The following is a 15,915-nucleotide window of genomic DNA, read 5'->3' on the forward strand; positions in this document are numbered from 1 at the left end:
GTTTAAAGTTTGATAATAAATAAATAATTGGGTTCGAAATCATACAAAAATGACTTTTTGTTTTGAAGTTCAAGAACTCTGCTAGAGGATAAAACCAAAATTGTCGCGATAAAAATCCAAAAACTACAATTTTCGAGCGTTCTTCGAAAACCTACAAGCTTTGAACCCCCTCCCCTACATGGTACGGGACTGTTATGCCTGAACTCTCGCCTGTATCACCTCGAGAATTCAGGATGGAGATGGCTCAGTGGGGTACTCTAAAACCTCCATTCGTTTGCTATTTTCCCAGTAATAAATGATAATTTTTCTTCCAATTTTTAATCATTTTCTTACATCAATGCTGTCTTTACGTACGTAAACTTTCGTTTCATTCTGACATATCCTTCTGGATGCGTCGATTTTCTTGTCATAGAGTGCAGTTAAGACAGAAGGTGGAGAAGGAATATGCCAGTTCTCTACAGGTTTTTACAACGTTATTACAAAAAAAAAAAAAAAAAAAAAAAAAAATTGAATTTTGACGTCTTGAATTCAAAGTTTTTCGCAATCACGAGTGTGTGCGTGTGTATGTAGGCGTGTGTGTGTTATGTGGGAGGGGGGTATGTGTGTTTGTGTGCAGGCATGTGTGTGTGGGTTTTTGGGTGTAGGTGTGTGTTTGTGTAGGTGTCTGTATGTATGCGTGTGTATGTTTTTGTGTAGTTGTCTGTAGGTGTGTGTTTGTGTAGGTATGTGTGCGTGTGTAAGTAGGCGCGGGTGTGTTTTGTTGGGGGGGGGGAATGTGTGTTTGTGTGCAGGCATGAGGGTGTGGGTAGTTGTGTGTAGGTGTGTGTTTCTGTTGGTGTCTGTATGTATGCGTGTGTATGTGTTTGTGTAGTTGTGTGTAGGTGTGTGTGTGTTTGTGTAGGTATTTGTGTAGGTGTGTGTGTGTTTGTGTAGGTATTTGTGTAGGTGTCTGTGTGTATGCGTGTGTATGTGTTTGTGTAGTTGTGTGTGTGTTTGTGTAGGTATGTGTGTATGTGTTTGTGTATGTGTGTAGGTGTATGTATGTATATATATGTGTGTGTGTGTGGTATGTGTGTATGTGTTTGTGTAGGTGTATGTATGTATATGTGTGTGTGTGTGTAGTTGTGTATGTATGCGCGCGTGTGTAGGACATGGATGCAACCTGGAGACGGCTTTCGCTAGAGGAGCAGCATCGTGAGGAGCCGGTGACGGTGATGCTGCAGACTGTGGTGGGGGGAAAATAAAATCATAGGACATGAAAACAGTCAAATAAAAGCAATAAGCAATCGTGAATTCTCCAAAAAATATTTCAAAAAGTAAAAGTATAAGGCAAATATCAAATTTCTACGAAACGGACTGACAATATGAAAATGCTTCCGCTGACTTATGCAAAATTATGCATCATACTAAAACGAAAAACGTTTAGCTTAAGAAAATAGCTTAAAACGGCTCTACGCATTTTTATTAACATATCTGGAGCTATGCCAGGAGAGGGAAAAATCAAAATTAAAGAGTCGTGTACCCTATTTGTTACTTCAAAGACAGCTGTTGCACGCAAAAACTAATCCGGATGCGAGAAACAATTTTTAGTGAGAGTTAAAATACAAAGTGACCCATATCAGCTGTTGCTAATGGGTTGCAATCGTTTCGTACTGAAAGATAATTACCTACAAAAATACATTTTTGTGAATCTTTAGTTTTTACAAAATTATTTTAGTACCGTTCCAAGTAATCTACACCTGAAAAGAAAAGAAAGGAAAATAAAATAATTTGAATTTTGACATCTTGAATTCAAATTATGTTTTTCGCAATCACGTGTTTTTTTGCGTGTGTGCACGTGTGTGTGTGTGGGTATGTGTGTATGTGAGTGTGTATGTAGGCGTGTGTGTTTGTGTGTGTGTGCAGGCATGTGTGTGTGTATGTGTATATATATGTGTGGGTATGTGTATGTGTGTGTGTGAGTGTGTGTGTTGTGTCTGTGTGCAGGCGTGTGTGTTTGTGTCTGTGTGCAGGCGTGTGAGTGTGTGTTTGTGTCTGTGTGCAGGCGTGTGAGTGTGTGTGTCTGTGTGCAGGCGTGTGAGTGTGTGTGTTTGTGTCTGTGTGCAGGCGTGTGAGTGTGTGTCTGTGTGCAGGCGTGTGAGTGTTTGTGTCTGTGTGCAGGCGTGTGAGTGTGTGTGTTTGTGTCTGTGTGCAGGCTTGTGAGTGTGTGTGTCTGTGTGCAGGCTTGTGAGTGTGTGTGTCTGTGTGCAGGCGTGTGAGAGTGTGTGTCTGTGTGCAGGCGTGTGAGTGTGTGTGTTTGTTTCTGTGTGCAGGCGTGTGAGTGTGTGTGTGTTTGTGTCTGTGTGCATGCTTGTGTGTTTGTGTCTGTGCAGGCATGAGTGTGTGTGTCTGTGTGCAGGCGTGTGAGTGTGTGTGTTTGTGTCTGTGTGCAGGCGTGTGAGTGTGTGTGTTTGTGTCTTTGTGCAGGCGTGTGAGTGTGTGTGTCTGTGTACAGGCTTGTGAGTGTGTGTGTTTGTGTCTGTGTGCAGGCGTGTGAGTGTGTGTTTCTGTGTGCAGGCGTGTGAGTGTGTGTGTGTGTCTGTGTGCAGGCGTGTATGTGAGTGTGTCTGTGTGCAGGCATGAGTGTGTGGGTATGTGGGTGTGTAGGCATGCTTTTGTGTATGTATGCGAGTAGGATATGGACGCAATCTGGAGAAGGTTTTCGCCAGAGGAGCAGCATCGTGAGGCCGGTCGACGGTGGTGCTGCAGAGAGAGTCGGTGGGAAAATAAAATCATAGCACGCCAAAAACAGTCAAGTGAGAACAATAAGCAATCTTGATTGCTCAAAAAAAAAAAAAAATAGGCGCGATGGATAAAAAAACATCGTACACGGATGAAATGCAAAAGGCATGATATTTCTTGTAGTATTTAATACAATTCTTAGAGCAAGCAAATATTGAACAGCTTGTTTGCGGCATTTTGAGACTGCAGTTTAGCGCTTATTAGCACTTGCAATGGACAACCAGTTTTTATTTGATTTCCACTGAATGAGATCTTTTAACCTGTCTTAGATACTTTTTTACTGCTGATATTAAATCAGTACTTGGTTTCTTTATACAATAGTCTTGTAAACGAAAACCAAAATAAGGGTGGAAAAAACATGCAGTTTTACAAATTGGCAAACACGTACAGGAAGGGCTCCTAAAGAACATGCTAAAAGTCCCCGGTGATAGGACGGAGGTGAAGCTTGCAGCGCCACCTAGGATTTTAAGTGTGTTTTTTCAGTTTTCGTATTATATCTCAAACTATTTACTTGCGAACAAAATTGTTGCATAATGAATTAAACAGCGTAAAATTATCTTTAAAAAGCATGAAATACACCGCCAACTCAATCATTCCAGCCGAGGACTGCAGTTTCGTGCTTATTAGCACTCATCAGCCCGGCTTAGGAAGTGACTGAGCTGGAGGTGGAAAACCACTTCCAGCTCAGCATACCATAGCAGGGCCTTAGCCCTGCTATAAGGCGGTAACTTACTGAAGATATCTTTAAAAAGCTTTTTTATTTTTTATTGTAGCTATAATAATTTCCGAGGGATTAAATTTCAAAATTTGTGAATTTTTGAAAAACTGACCATTTTTTCTATTTTTGGAGACTTCTCAGTGACTGATTTGATGTGATTCTTTTCTCTTTTCAGTCTGAAGTAGTGCAGGTCATTATGGTGATTCGATTTCTTGAAACTGAAAAGCAGGTGAGGGTACCTTTAGTCACCGGTGGTAGGGAAGGCGCTCCGCCGACTATCTTTAAATTAAAATGCGTGTTTTCAGTTTTTGTCTTATATCTCAAAACCTATTTACTTGTAAACAAAAATGTTATTCAATGAATAAAGAACGTAAAAGTATCTTTAAAAACCTTTTTTTTATTTTTATTGCATCTATAATAGTTGACGAGAAATTAAATTTAAAAGTTTGTGAATTTTCTTAAAACTGACCATTTTTTCGCTCTTTTCTATTTTGGAGCCCCTCGAGGATTTATTTGATGCGATTCTTTCCTCTTTTCGATCTGAAGTAGTGAAGGTTATTAAAGTGATTTGATTTCTTGAAATTGGATGGCAGGTGGGGGTACTTCGAGTCCCCAGTGGTAAAGCGCCGAAGCAGGTCATGTAGACCAACATTTTTGATGAAGTTTTACAAAAATTCACTAGATCGTCATTTCAACGTCATCAGAAAGTCTAACCGATGACAAATCGTTATCAACAAGCAGTTTTTAATAACCAGATGACAGTGTTGCAAAATTTATTACAAAAGATGGTTTTCTAAGTCTTCAAAGAGTGTTGCCTTGTCTTATTTTACAGTATGTTTTTTTTTAATGTCATGGTTTGCTGCAGTTTACAAGAATAAAAAAAGTTGTTTATTGTTCTTGAAGCCAAACTTATTTAGCTGACGAATTTAAAAAGAAAAAAAAAGTTCTTTTGTACTAGAAAAGTAAATTACAGCCCAATGAGGCCATGGTGCGCCTTTTTAGGACACCAGAGTATTGGATAGAGGATATGATCCTGTGCTGCATATACTGCGCATACGTGCGCAGGAGTGAATAGAAAGAAAAAAGAAAATAACGCGCTATCAGTGCTCCAAATGTGACGGTTGATTTTTCTCCTTTTCATTGAAGTAAACATGAACTTTTTAACAATGTGTTTTGGTTTCTCAAATGTGGTTTAATATGTTTTTATATTTAAATAAAAACTTATTTGTATTTTTTTAGTTTGATTGAACTTGTTTGTCTTCCGCTTGTCTAGATTTGACCCTATTAGGGAATCAGTTTCTCAAAAAGGTCAAACAGCCTTTCTTTGTTAAGGGCTGTATCCCCCCAGCTGTTTGCCAGTACCCCCTATACCGTCAATGTTAATTATCACAGGTGTATATACCTTTTTCTGAAAATCTATTAAATATACAATTATGATTTTTTTCCTGTATCTTAAGTAGACTCTTTTCTCTACACTGGAGTAAAATTTTACAGAAAGAAAGCTTAGTTTTTTTTCAAAAAAATCTAATGTGTAAGTCACTGTATTTTTTTTCAAAAAATGGCATTTTGTAACACGAAATCAGCTCTAAGAAAAAATATTTTTCGAATATGAGAAAAAAATTACTTCAGTATATGCAATTAGATGTATGGAAAAGGTGATAAACATTTCAAAGCCTAACACAATTTAGTTTCTGAGAAAAAGGAACATTTAGTTTCAAAAATACCATTTCGATGTTTGCAATTTAAAGGGGAAAATCATACCTCATGAAAATAGGTTTACATTTTTTAAAGCTTATTTTAATTTACTTTTAATATGCGCACGATCAAGATGTTTGTATCATTAAAAAGGTATTGAAATGGAGTTTCAAAATAAATAAAAATAAAAAAAATCGAATTTTAGAAAGTATTTAGGGTACGGACTCCCCCTTAAAACTAATCGCAATCATAATAAAGAAACATAAATTTTCACTCGGATGTTTTATTTTATTAGTCAGTTGACGAATGGGCAAACACTTTGGACAATTGAGTCCTAAATAAACGAGATATTAGGTCGTGAACCTTAGAGTGGTCTTATTTGGCGCACTTTGCTTCTGACGCATGTACTTGACTGCATGCTCCCATTGTTTCGAGTTACTTGAAAACATCTATAGTTGTGGTACCAAGAAGCAATATGTGATGCACATTTTTACTTCCTTTTACAAAAAAGGAAGTATTGTATTCGCGAAAAATATTTCACTCAAAAATCGACCTTCATTTCCATTTTACTCACCCCCGAATGAACGTTGAGTTTTTTTTTTTTTTTTTCGACTCGACCACACGTGGATATATGCCTAGGAACCTACACACACCCGAAATATCCATTTTGACGACCCCCGAGTCAATTACAACGAATTCTCTCGTGATGTCTGTATGTACGTATGTGCGGATGTATGTCTCATAACTCAAGAACGGTATGTCCTAGATAGTTGAAATTTGGTACGTAGCTTCCTAGTTGGATCTAGTTGTGCACCTCCCCTTTTGGTTGCATTCGGGCGTTTCTAAAGGGGTCTTTTGACCCTCTTTGGGGGAAATCATTGTTAATTTCGATGTAAACTCAAGTGGTGTTATAATTTGGCGGACATTTGGCGATGTATCGCCAATCTTTAGGTCGTGAAGTTTTGTAGCCAACTTGGTGACAAATTTGTCAATTTGGTAAAAATTTGGTTTTAATTTGGCCACTTTTTACTCCCTTTTTCCAAAAAGGAAGTATTGTATTCGCGAAAAAATTTTCACTCAAAAATCAGCCTTAATTTCTATTTTGCTCTCCCCCGAATGAATGATTTTTTTTTTTTTTTTTTTGTTTTTTTTCGATCGACCACACGTGGATATGTGCCTAGGAACGTACAGACACCCGAAATATCCATTTTGTCGATCCCCGATTTAATTTCAACGAGTTTTCTCGTGACGTCTGTATGTATGTATGTGCGTATGTTTGTGTGTATCTCGCATAACTCAAAAGCGGTATGTCCTAGAAAGTTTAAATTTAGTACGTTGACTCCTAGTGAGGTCTAGTTGTGCACCTTTCCTTTTGGTTGCATTCGGGTGTTCCTAAGGGGGTCTTTTGCCCCTTTTTGGGGGAAAATCATTGTTAATTTCGATGTGAACTCAAGTGGTGTTATAATTTGGCGGACACTTGACGATATATTGCGACAAATTTGGCGATTTTTTTTTTTTAAAAAATCTGGTTTCAATTTGGCCACTGTTGGTGATAGTTAGAGAGTAAACAATTGAATCCCATTAAAATTGCCAATAATGGGGAAATGACATTAAATTGGAGTAAAAGGAAGTCATGTGACACACACATCAGCTGCTTTTCACTCAATTTTCAAGAAATCTCATTCTTCGTTTGTCAAACATTTACTTAACTTAGGCAATCCCGGCGGTAAATCGTTTAATCCTACATTTTTCTTATACAATGCAAATAATAACTTTGCTATACGTCATACAGTTAAGACGGGGAAATATATTTAGTACTAGTGATACCCGCACGGCTTTGCCCGTAATAGAAAAATCAAAAGGTCTTTTGGTTCGCCTGTATATTTACAAATAATGTATGGTGAATTTTCCCGCCAGTTGGCTTGTACCCATCTTACGGTTCCACGTTATGATAATTTCGTATCTCGCCAATTGGCTTCTGCCCATGTTATGGTTCCACGCTATGATAATTTCGTAATTTACTCGTCCATCTTATGATAATTTTTCTTAAAATTGGAATAGAAAAAGAACCACATCGAATTTTCGAAAAATCGCTTCGAGGTGCACATCCCCATGCTACATACTAACTTTGTGCCAAATTTCATGAAAATCGGCCGAACGGTTTAGGCGCTATGCGCGTCACAGACATCCTACAGACATCCTCCGTACAGAGAGACTTTCAGCTTTATTATTAGTAAAGATTGTCCTTGTTAAGAAATAGCTACTATATTTCGTAATTCAATTAAACTGCCTCAACAATATTTCTGAATCTCAGCATTTTTGATTCGATAAATTGATTAAAGATGAAAGGGAAGTAAAACTTTTAAGAAGGTTTTAATATTTTACTAAAACACTGCAACGTGAATTGAAGTTCGCGATATTTAACAAATAGTCGAGCGTTACTTCAGAAGAGTTAACAAATCGATATCGAACGTTCTAATTATTTTAAGCATTTTATCGAGCAATAAGACAGATGCAGTGTGAAATATCTATTACTCACGCCCTCTGAAAAATAAATCGAACCAATATTAGAAGGTTTCGTGACTAATTTTATTAAATGTGGTTTAAATCAGATAAATTTTAAAAATGCATTTTTAGACCGGCGTTTAAACATTCATAATTAATTCAGAGATAGAGTATCAATAGTTATGCAGAGAAGGTTAATAGTGAATGACGCAAAATCCTTCCTTATTAATTGGTTAGCGTAAAGGGAGCAGAAATTTGTCACTTTAAGAGTTAAATCCTACTTTTATAAGAGCTTTGTAACATATATTGTGAAAAGTATTGTCTGCAAATTGAAAATATTTCTCAAAAATACTATTTTAGTGCCACATTTTTTATTAATCGTCTGCAAAGTTTTACTCAGGTTTGTTATTAGCAGTTCCAGAATTTGGATATGTCAGCTTGCGATGACTGCAGAAATTTGCTCAAGAGATATAACATTTCAATTTTGTGGGGATAAAGCAGATGCCTCATTGGACAAATATCGTTGGGTCGATCTTTGCTTCACCTCTTTCGGCAGGCATTAGCCAGAAACTGCAGCGCACCCTATGTTTTATAAATTGAGAATTTCTTTACAATGTATTGGTGATAAATAGTTTAAAAATTGTTCGTAAACGGGTGAGATTAATTGGTACGAGATGAATTTTTACATTTTTATTACTTATTTTCATTCAAGTTTTTTTTTTAATTATTGTTTTTCCTTCTTTTTTTTTGTTATGTCAAATGTGTAATTTCACTACTGTTTCAAAAAATATTATAAATAGAAAAAATTACAATTCTAAAGGGAAATGTGTCCTATACCTTACCACTCTTCCTTACATTATTATTACCTAAGCGTTTTTAACATTTTCTAAAAATGTCTCCTGAATATATTTTTGAAAAAAATTCATGATTTCTTTGAACTCGAGCATGAATGACTTTTTCACATCACAGATTTCTGATCGAAGCAAATATTTAACAAGTTTAAAAGCTGAGAGAAAAAACATCAATGAATAAAAACACAAAGTAACTCAACCTAAAGCCAGAATTTAAAAGTGTCTTTTAAATTCGTTATGTTAGAAAATGTATTTTATTCGTTTTTGCTGTTTGAAATTCAAAACTATTTATTGATAAAAATGAAAAGCGATAATCCTTTTTTGATCAAAAAATATACAAAAGTTCTTTTTAATAGGGATCAAAATACCTATATTTGTTACCTTTTGGGCTTAAACAAATTTTAGCGCGAAAACATCAGCGTCGAAATCTTTTTGTCAAGCATAATAGCTGGCGTTTTTTCGTGTTGAGTAATCTGTATGATCTCGTAATTCGTTCAAACTTCAAAGAGTATTTTCAAATAGAAGATCCGTAGAGTTTTTTTGTATCTCACGCTTTAGAAAACTTAAACATTAACGGTGAAATATTGAAATATTGATAAATTACGAACTGAATGTGCGCATTATGAAAAGATACACAAAAAGTTTTAAAAATAATGCTAAAGTTAATGCACTGGAAGTGTTTAAGTAATGGTAGTTTTTTGCTAAAAATATGGATTTTGTATATAAACGAGCTGATTTGTGCATCACATGACTTCCTTTTACACCAATTTAATGTTATTTTCCCATTATTGCAATTTTAATGTGATTTAATAGTTGACTCTCTAAATATCACCAAAAGTAGCCAAGTTGAAACCAGATTTATAAAAAAAAAATTCGAAAAATTTGTCACCAAGTTGGCGACAAAATTTGGCGACCAAAAGACTGGCGATCTATCGCCTAGTGTCCGTCAAATTACAACACCACTTAAATATACATCGAAATAAACAATGATTTTCCCCCAAAAAGGGGCAAAAGACCCCTTTAGAAACATCTGAATGCAACCAAAAGGGGAGGTGCACAACTAAACTCCACTAGAAGTCTACGTACCAAATTTCGACTTTCTGGGACATACCGTTCTTGATTAATGCGACATACATACGCATATACGCACATACATACATACGGACGTCGCGAGAAAAGTCGTTGTAATTAACTCGGGGAATGTCAAAATGGGTATTTCGGGTTTATCCGCGTGTGGTCGGGTTGATCAAAAGACTGGCGATCTATCGCCAAGTGTCGGCCAAATTATAACACCACTTGAGTATACATCGAAATAAACAATGATTTTCCCCCAAAAAGGAGCAAAAGTCCCCTTCAGAAACACCTGAATGCAACCAAAAGGGGAGGAGGTGCACAACTAGACTCCACTAGGAGTCTACGTACCAAATTTCAACTTTCTAGGACATATCGTTCTTGAGTTATGCGACATACATACGCGCATGCGTACACACAGACGTCACGAGAAAACTCGTTGTAATTAACTCGGGAATCGTCAAAATGGAGATTTCGGGCGCTATACGTTCTTAGGCACTTATCCACGTGTGGTCGAGTCGAGAAAAAAACTCAACATTCATTCGGGGGTGAGTAAAATGGAAATTAAGGTCGGTTTTTGAGTGAAATTGTTTTTGTGAATACAATACTTCCTTTTTTGTAAAAGGAAGTGAAAAATTGAAGTTAATTATCGCTGGCAATATTTACATTTAAATAAAGAATTCGAAATTTAAAAAAAAACGCGCTTGAGTGTGTGTCAATGTTTTTCCTTCACGTTGCAGCACAGCTACGTATAGAAATGAAATAAAATGAGAAGTCATGAATTCAGTATAACTGACGCTAAATAAAAACTGATGTGGACCTCACGATACTTCCTTGTACGCTTAATTAAATGATTGATGTTTTTTAATCACTCAGTGTGTGTGTACATTTGTACGCATGTTAGAGGTCATACTTTTTAAATGCATTATTTTTTATGACACTTCCTTGCACTTATAAAAGTATCTTAGAAGAAAAACATTGTAATTAATGGTAGTTTGAAATGTATGGAAATGTGGTGTTTTTGTTGTCCAAGATGTGAAATTTACATCAACGAAAACTGCACGGAACGTGCTAAAATAGCAAAATTATATTAGTGTTTTTTTTTACTTCCTTTTACAAAAAAGGAAGTATTGTATTCGCGAAATATTTTCACCCAAAAATCGACCTTAATTTCCATTTTGCTCACCCCCAAATGAATGTTGAGTTTTTTTTTTCGACTCGACCACACGTGGATATGTGCCTAGGAATGTACAGACACCCAAAATATCCGTTTTGACGATTCCCGAGTTAATTACAAAAAGTATTCTCGTGATGTCTGTATGTATGTGCGTATGTGTGTGTGCATGTATGTCGCACAACTCAAGAAAGGAATGTCCTAGAAAGTTGAAATTTGGTACGTAGACTCCTAGTGGGGTCTAGTTGTGCACCTTTTTTTTGTTTGCATTCGGATGCTTCAAAGGGAGTCTTTTGCCCCTTTTTGGGGGGAATGTTAATTTCGATGTAAACTCAAGTGGTGTTATAATTTGGCGGACACTTGCCAATATATCGCCAGTCTTTTGGTCGCCAAGTTTTGTCGCCCACTTGGCGACATTTGGCGATTTCTTTTATTTATTTTTCTTTTTTTTTTTAAAATTCTGGTTCAAATTTGGTCACTATTGGTGATATTTAGAGAGTAAACAAGTGAATCATATTAAAACTGCCAATAATGAGAAAATGACATTAAATTCGAGAAAAAGGAAGTCATGTGATGCACACATCAGCTCGTTTTACTTCCTTTTACAAAAAAGGAAGAATTGTATTCGCGAAAATATTTTCATTCAAAAATCGACCTTAATTTCTTTTTTGCTCACCCCCATGAATGTTGAGTTTTTTTTTTCACCCGAACCACACGTGCATATGTACCTAAGAACGTATAGACCCCCGAAATATCCATTTTGACGTTTCCTGACTTAATTACAACGAGTTTTCTCGTGACGTCTGCATGTACGTATGTATGTGCGTACGTATGTCGCATAACTCAAGAACGGTATGTTCTAGGAAGTTGAATTTTGGTACGTAGACTCCTAGTGGGGTCTAGTTGTGCACCTCCCCTTTTGGTTGCATTCGGATGTTCTAAAGGTGCTCTTTTACACCTTTTTTGGGGGAAAGCATTGTTAATTTCAGTGCAAACTCAAGTGGTGTTGTAATTTGGCAAATACTAGGCGATATATCGCCAAGCTTTTGGTCGCCAAATTTTATCGCCAACTTGGCGACAAATTTTACATTTAAAAAAAAAATCTGGTTTTATTTTGGTCACTATGTTGGTGATATTTAGAGAGTTAACTATTGAATCACATTAAAATTGCAATAATGGGGCAATAACATTAAATTGGTGTAAAAGGAAGTGATGTGATGCACACACACATCAGCTCGTTTTTCACTAGAGTGAGTAAAAATAGAATGTAAGTGCATAAACGACTTACTGAGGTTTCATTTCAGAATATAGAGGCAATTCTAACACTGATACTATGAGTACCTTGCTAAATATTGACAAACTGACACTGGATTTTGTATTTCTTTTTTGTCGTCGCTTTTGTCGCCAACCTATCGGAATCAGTACCGTGATAAATGTTTTATTTTTGGGTCCAGTACTATATTGAGGAAATCCAATGTGTAAACGTTCACTCAAAACTATGCATTGCACGTACTCTTTTCAAAATTTTTCTTCCCTCAAAACACAAATAAAATATTCTGAATTATACTTTGATGCATGGGGATTTGGGATGCCATCCCTTTTCTGATCTGAACCGTGAAGAAAGATTAAAATGATGAATTGCTCGGGAGTGGAATTTCGAGATTCGGTTGGTTCAGTGCTTTGTTGCCAATGAATACTTGATTGAAGGTTCGAATAAAAAGGTTCACATACATGAAAAGTTTACCGGAATCACAGTATGAATAATAGAACATTTCTGCTTTTCAGAAAGGGTTTTATAACTTTCATAAAGGAGGTTTTTCTTTTCTCAATTCATTTAAAATGAATTTTAATATGTAGATCGTAGAAAATTCATAAAGGAAATGAGACAGTACGAAGCAAAGGGATGTAAGTGGACAATTTTAAGGTTAGAGTAAAAAGCGTTTAAAGATTAGCTCCTAGAAAGGCTTTCATTGATTTATTTTTCTAAATTATGCTGTATAGCAGCACCTACCAGGGTTACTAGTACCCTCTCTTGCCCCAAGACAGTGGAGAGGTTCACCTACTATGTGCACTGGTTATCTCCAAATTTTTAATTTTGCCACTTACACCCCTTTGCTTCTCACTGCCTCAAATGAGGATGAAAATGCTGAAACTTTCGTTAAAAAAATAGTTGGATAGAGACGGAAGGAAGACGGCAACGCAGCATAAAAAAATGTGAAAAAGTATTTCTACGTAACGTAGTCTAGTAAACGTAACATAATTGATTGTAATATGCTGCAACTACTGACCAAGCTTGAAATAATGGGGTCGTTTCCAAAATTTTAAGAATATTTTTTTCTGAAAGAACATGCTGAAAAACATTGGACCTGACCGTTTTTTAATAAAGAAGCGCCAGAGAGCATCATTTGCGACGTCATCAAGACCACGCCTTGTTTGAAGAATCGGACATTTAAAAAAATTTACTAAAAAATAACTGTTGGGAAAAAGAAAGTATTTTCTGGGTCCATGTTATTATTATTATTATTTTTTTTTTGCTGGTTCAATCCATTTAAGTGACAAAAAGTACTACTTTTGACTGAAGGAAACAACCCCATTGTTCACATATTATTTCGTCAAATAAACGCAGCTGTCCCATTCCTCTGGACTCACTCTTTCGTTAATGTCTATACGTTACTACTATACGTTACTAAATACGGACTATATGTTACTGTCTAACTTTTAAAATGTTTGAAATGTTAAATTGTTAACATTTAAAAATGCTTTAAATTGTGTTAATAAAAAATGATGGTTTTGTGCGCACACGTGTAAAATGACCTTTACAAATTAACTTGTTGAACATTTTAAAAGCTTAGTGTTGTTGAAAAATACTAAATTTGTTATACAATCACTCTTCAATTTTTGTACTGTATACATTGAATCTTCAAAAGAAATGCAAAGAAAGTTAAACATAGCAACTTAGCAGACATTTAAATTGGTTAACTAATTTTAAATTTTCAATGGTAGAGCAAATCATATATAGAACGGAAACACGGAAATACAAAAAGTGAAAGAAAATGAACAAGGAAAATGCATAAAAACTGTACAACCGAAGTCGTTTCCGCCTATTGGTTAGCTAAAGTTTCTTCTAATTCTTACAACCATCTAATTTTATTTAAACAATAAAAAAAAAAAAAAAAGATTTTAGCTAACTTTATCACTAGACGTTAAATCCCGGTTATCACAAATTTGCCATTTCAACTGCGCTTGCGCACGGACTTGACTTTTTGGACTTTCTGTTTTAAGATTTCGTGTTGCTTGTTCATATTTAGGCTGAGCTAGAGTCCCAACAAATTAATGGATGCGATTAGAATATTTTTACAGCGATTTCGGGATACATTATATGAAACTACGGATATGGATAACTGATAATCTTTATAATGAAAAGAGAAAAATGACACTTCAATATTTATAGGTTTGGAAATATTTATATGACGTAAACGTAAAACACGTTATGTACTTCAAAAATGATTGGAATATGAGTACAGATATCCGTCTTTTGAGGATATTTTACGTTATGCGTAAACAGCTAAGTATTATGCATTTGTATTTAGTTTGAGGATTCGGCTTTGCATTAGAAGTGATGCTGCAATTCGAGTACGCTCTTCTGAGGTTAAAAATTTGGCCCTGAAAAGGGCCTTTGTTTGATAGAAAAATCAGACTCCGAATCCATTAATAATTAAGGCGCAAAACTCAATCTTTACCGAGGCCTAAAAACTAAATTAAAGAAAGCTTTGAAATTTCTGATTTTTATCTGTTAACATCTCATATTTATTAACAAATTAAAAATGTTTTTAATTAGTTTGAGCAAGATTTTTGAAATCAGCAAAGTCCGCGCGCAAGCGCAGTTGAAATGGCAAATTTGTGATAACCGGGATTTAACGTCGAGTACATTTATCTACTAAGAAGTCATTGAATTATTTCTATTTATGAAGATCTTCAATACAGGTAAGGAAGCTCGATTAGCTGTAATCAAATTTACCGATGTGAGTTCCTAAAGAAGGTTTTAAACGAGTAAGCTATAAGTGCTTGTAATATTAGTTAAATAGCTATTTTAATGATGAGTGCACATTTGTAAGCGTTTGAGTTCTGTACATAATCATGTACATATTAACATTTAAAAAAAGTATAAACTGTCAATTCGCGATAACTCGAATATAAAAAATCGACGGAAAACTTCGACTTATCGGAAGTTTGACTGACCGCTAAGTTTTGGTTTTCGACATTTTAATATTAAAAATCATTGAATATTTTCAATAATATGTACATATAACAGACAAAATTACAGAACTTAAAAGTTTCTAAGCACAATATGCACAGTTTCATCAAAAATACTGAGAGAAAAAAAAAATCAATCATGGTTTTGATTTCGGTACTGATAGAACCACTGCAATAGAGCTGATTCTACTTCAGGAGTGGTGTACATCTACATTCGATTCAAATTCGGATTCATGGATTCTACCGCTTTAGAAGTTTCTCTTTTTTCTTTTAACATCATTGACAGAGTACTTGGTTAGAGATTTTTAACAGTAAAGAAAACTCACTCTGTCTCTCAGGAACTTATCAGCAAATGATCGAACTAAAGAATGAAGGGGACCGCATCTTAACTTAGGTCAGCCTTTGAATAAAGGTATTATCAGTTGACTTGACAGCTTAAATACAAATTCGTAGTCCAGCAACATGTCAAAGTGTAAACAATACTGCACAACAAAAGAAAACAAGCTAACTCATTTCCGCACGTGTAACTCCTTTATCGCCCATTGGGTCAACAGGTGCTCTTCTTGCTTTAGAGGTCTATTGTGCAGGAGTTTCAAGTGAAGGTGAATTAATTTTTCTCTCATAGTCACTTGTTTCTTTCTTTTTTTTTTTTTTTTTTTTTCGTGCTTTCGAAATAAATTTTGAGTCATCTTTAAAAAAACTTCGAGTTAAAGGAAGTTTACTTCGAGATATAGAGAATAATTAGCATAAAGACAAAGGGGTCGAGACTTGATAAAAAACTTCGAGTTATAGTAATATTCGAGTTATTGGACTTCAAGTTATCGCGAATTGACTGTATATATATCCTCATTTCCTTAGTAAGTATT

Source organism: Uloborus diversus, chromosome 1 (genome assembly GCF_026930045.1).
Source record: "Uloborus diversus isolate 005 chromosome 1, Udiv.v.3.1, whole genome shotgun sequence".
Taxonomy (NCBI): Eukaryota; Metazoa; Arthropoda; class Arachnida; order Araneae; family Uloboridae; genus Uloborus; species Uloborus diversus.